This window comes from Gossypium arboreum, chromosome 10, assembly GCF_025698485.1.
Source record: "Gossypium arboreum isolate Shixiya-1 chromosome 10, ASM2569848v2, whole genome shotgun sequence".
In the NCBI taxonomy this organism is placed as follows: domain Eukaryota; kingdom Viridiplantae; phylum Streptophyta; class Magnoliopsida; order Malvales; family Malvaceae; genus Gossypium; species Gossypium arboreum.
The window spans coordinates 45,881,190-45,885,791 of record NC_069079.1 but is presented as its reverse complement, the minus strand read 5'-3'; the positions used below and the strand labels follow the sequence as shown (position 1 = coordinate 45,885,791).

Below are 4,602 nucleotides of genomic sequence, written 5' to 3'. Positions count from 1 at the left end.
GAGGTTTTTGCAAAGTTGAAGTTGACAGAAGTTGGGGTTTAGAGGGTGAGAGAATCAGCCAAAAAAGATGGAGAAGAATCAAAGGGTTTGGCTAGGAGAAATCGGCACAGAAGAAAAATAGGATTTTGGGATTTCGGCTTTTATGGCAATCAGCTATAAGGCTTAGAAACAAATGGTATAGAAGTGGAGTTGAGTAGAATGGTAGAAAGATTCAGCTATAGAGGAAAATAAGAAGAAGAGAAAATAGATGAAGAGAGGAGAAAAGAAGAAGAGAAAAGAATTGTCAGAAATGGCACCCCCTACCCAAAAAGAAAAAAGAAAAAATAAATCCTAAAGGCCAAAGATATATGACACTTATTAGCTATGGCCGAATGAGTGTATATTGGCATAGGAATTCTTCCTAAATTCCAATTCCCCGAATTGCTCCTTGATTTTTGGCCAACTTCAATGTTTGAATTTCATTCAAATTCCTAACCAATTAGCCCATCGCTTGCACCGCTTCAGCATGCTGCTAAGAGTCCTGATCAGACCCCAACTCTTTCCCCATGCGTACAGCAAAAATCCCAACCTTACGTGCACGAGAGGAGGCTCAAACCCCAGACCTCCGTCCGCCCTACGCCCTTGCGCTTTCGCCCGACCTGCTGGCCAATGCACCACGCTTCTTCCTTTACTAATATATGGTCACAATTAATTTTAACCTTTAACCCGCTTCAGTTCTGGCCCTTTTAAAAATTAAACAGAATTCGCCTTCCCCTAGAATCAAACTCATAACCTCCCTGCAGGCCTAGCACGTTGCTGCCACTGCACTGAAGCTATTCTCATGATATAATCTACTCACAATTAATTTTAGGACTTATCTACAGCAGTCCCGGTTCGTTTAAAAATAAAACAAAATGTCGCTACTTACCAGACTCGAACCCCTAACCACATGCACACTCTTAACGCCTCCTTGCCATGTAACGCCCTAATTTTCGGGAATTTTGTGAATGTTGGCATAGGTTTAATTATGCAGGTGGGCCTCTAGAAGGCCCAAGCTTAAGATAGAACCCGGCAATTTTAGTTAATTTTTTTTGTTCCATAAGAAAAAGGGGGTGAAATTATGAAATAGGACCTATGTGAAAATGTTTGAAAATGCTATAGGCTAAATTGAAGTGGCCAAATAAATAGGAGTGCAAAATAGGAGGATTTGCATGACAAACCTCCCATTTTACATGAAGTGGCCAGCCATCATATTGTTGTAGACAATATGAGCACTTGATATCCATAATTCATGGTACAAATTGTTAATGGGTTAGGTAAATGTTCCATGATAATGGATTAGGTAAATATTCCATGTTAATGGGTTAGGTAAATGTTCCATGATAATGGTTTAGGTAAATGTTCCATGATGGGCATTTCATGTCTTTTGTATTAAAGAATTAAATGGATGAAATATGAAATTTTATTAAAAGAAAAAGGGATGAAAAGAACAAAGTTTTGTCCATCTTTGTTCATCATAGCCTAAAGTTAGAGAAGAGAAAGGAGAGGAGAAAGCTCTTGAATGTTCAGTCACTTGGGGAAGAAAATTGAAGGTAAGTTCATGGTAGTTTGCTTCTATCTTGATGTTCATGAGTTCTTCCTGATTCTACCTTAACTCTTGAAGCATATTTTGGTTTTTAGTTGTATTGTGAGCATTTAGTCATGAATTAAAATAAAGGAAATGGTTGTTGTTTCATGTTCTTTTGATGAAAAAAAATGGAAGATAGGTGAAGTTGAACCAAACAAATGAGCATACATGTGCCTTAGATGTTAAAGGGAAAAATCAGCTAACATGTTGTGCTTTAAAATGATGAAATGGAGATTATACTTAAGTAAAATCATAGATATGTGATAATTGATTGGTGATATACATGTTTAAATAACAAGCATGCAAGTTAGGTGTGAAAGAGTGATTTGGTAATAAATCTGCTTGGGACAGCAGCAGTAATGTGACTTTGGAAAATCACCATAAATTGTGGGAGATGAGTTAGAAGCTGCATAAATTATGTAATCAAAGCTTAATGAGTCTAGTTTCAAATGGAATAAACTAGAACATATTTTGAATTCTGTAAAATGAGAAATTTGATTCGTAATGAAGAGTGGTCAGATTAGTCAAACAGTGAAACATGGGAAACTTTGAGAAAAATCTGGTATTGATTGGCTAAACCAAAAATTCTGAAAATTTTATGGATAGAAGATATATGAGTCTATTTTCAAGGAAAATTAACAGAACTTGATTTGGAGTTTCGTAGCTCCAGTTATAAATGATTTAGTGACTGTTGCTTAGGAAGACAGCTTGCAGTGAAATTTTGATTATGTGGTAAACATTGACAAAAAAATTGTTAATGAGTTGCTTATTAATTTCTTATAAGCTTACTATGATCTGTAGGTGTGGTTGGCCAAATATTGTAAGGGGTTAATACGTGATTCTGTTAGTACGTGAAAAGTAGGAATATGCATGAAAAACCCTAAAATAGATAAATTACTGAAATACCTTTAAAAGTGGAAAATTTACAGTTTTACCCCTAGTAGATAAATTACCGAAATACCCCTAGGGTTAAATTGACCTAAATGCATGTTTGATGTTGTTATTTACTGCATGCCATGTTGTTATTATCGATGCATGGACTGGGATATTGACGGAGGAAGTCTTGAAAGTGGCTTGTCCACGTCTTGGAGGCTTTGCCTCAATTCTTGATAAGCTGAGCGAGCAAGGTCAAGAATCGTGGAGTGTTATTTGGGTGGGTTGAGCTATTCCCCACATGGAGTGTATGGCTGGTACGGGTGGAGTGTAGTGGTTGGTGGGTTGAGTAGTCTCCCAAATGGGCTTGCATATGTTTCTTGATGTTGCATGTATTTTGAAATGGGCCTATGGGCCATCTTGTTATCTGAATAAGAGGCTAAGGCCCGGTTTATTGTAATCTGAAAAGGGCTCGCCCAAGACCATGTTACCTGAATGGGCTTAGTCCCAATAGGCTTGAGCTGACTTGGGCTTTGAATGGGTTTTCCTTACACACTGAGTTTCCCCAAACTCACCCCTTTTATTTTCATCCATGCAGGAAATCCCCAACCATAGTGGGCTTGGAGCTGTGAGGGAATTCGGAGTGGCCACCCATTCTGAAAGTTTGGTTTTCTTCTGGTGAACTGGACATCCTTTTATTTATGTTTGAAGTTTTGTTTTTTTTTAAATGTAATAAGGCCGCTTAATTATTTTTGATGGTTTTAATATGTATTACTAAGATAGGTATTACTTATTTTAACTGTTGAAATTGGATAGCTTTAGGGCGCGTTTTCAAAAACAACAATTGATTTCAAAATAATACAACAAGCAAAGCTTCCGCAATGATAGTATTTTCCAAAATTAATCACTTTTCCTAAAAATGACTTAATCAAAATCGGTTTCCTAGAAATATCCATGACGTTAAGGTGTGGCAATGGCGGTATGCATGTCTAGGATTGGATCCGAAGGGAGCTTGGTACTTAAGCGGTCCGATGGACTTACCACCTCTTTTCCGGTTTCCTACCTGGTGCACAGCTTCCATTCACTTTAACCTATAATGAAATTATCTTTTAAAACACTAAGTAAGTTTTTTTTGGATCAACAATATAAAATGTTTTGAACGCTTCGATGTGGCATGTCGGATCCGGTCATAACATCTGGGTCGGGTTTGGGGTGTTACATGCCACTTGACCACGTACCTATTTTGTGTCACCTTTCCTCCCGAGATATTTATAAGGCTTCCTTGCGGCAATCCTTGGTTGTAAAAAAAAAAACAACCATTTGCGCACGCCGTGCCTTAAACCCAGGCACCTCCCACGCCTTCCTAGCGTGCTTAGCCACTGGGCCAGGTGCTCCTTTGTTCTAAAACACAGCCCAAATTATTAATAAGGCCTACTGCCTAGATTCTCTTAAGAGGCAAAATTTGAGAATTTTGCTAAAGCTATAGGCCGAGCCCCGGACTTTTTCCCACACTTTAAGCCCTTCGTTATTTATTTAATTACTACACTAGACATACAAAATAAAAATAAAAATAATAATGATAACATCCAAATTATTCGGGCCGTCTTCTACCTGAACCCAGACTCAAGGTCCAATACTTTCTAGGCCCAATTTTTGGGGCGTTACACTTGGGAGCTAGTAACTTCTCTAGTAGACAAGAAGTAGGTGGGATACAAATGGGTGTTTACTGTGAAACACAAGTCTGATGGTTCAACTGAAATGTACAAAGCCAGATTGGTTGTTAAAAGCTTCATTCAAACTTATGGAGTAGACTATCAAGAGATGTTTGCCCCTGTTGACAAAATGAATAAAATTGGAATTTTGTTATCTTGTGTAGCCAACCATGACTGGAACCTACAATAATTTGATGTGAAGAATGCATTCCTACATAGAGACTTAGAAAAGGAAGTATATATGGAGATTCCTCTTGAATTTTATTATACAAAAACGCAAGGGAAAGTATACAGATTGAAGAAAACCTTATATGGATTGAAACAATCTCCCAAAGCATGGTTTGACAGATTCGGCAAAGCTTTGATCTCTTTTGGTTATCAACAAAGCAATGTAGATCATATCCTTTTTAT

At 37.6% G+C, this 4,602-nt stretch overlaps 1 long non-coding RNA gene across 1 annotated transcript; it reads left to right on the top strand.

Moving 5' to 3' along the window:
- The first annotated feature begins 1,440 nt into the window (after positions 1-1,440).
- LOC128281699 (uncharacterized) lies at positions 1,441-3,272 on the top strand. The gene is made up of 2 exons (XR_008271956.1): positions 1,441-1,571; positions 3,078-3,272. It is a non-coding gene; the product is annotated as an uncharacterized LOC128281699 (long non-coding RNA).
- Positions 3,273-4,602: the final 1,330 nt, after the last annotated feature.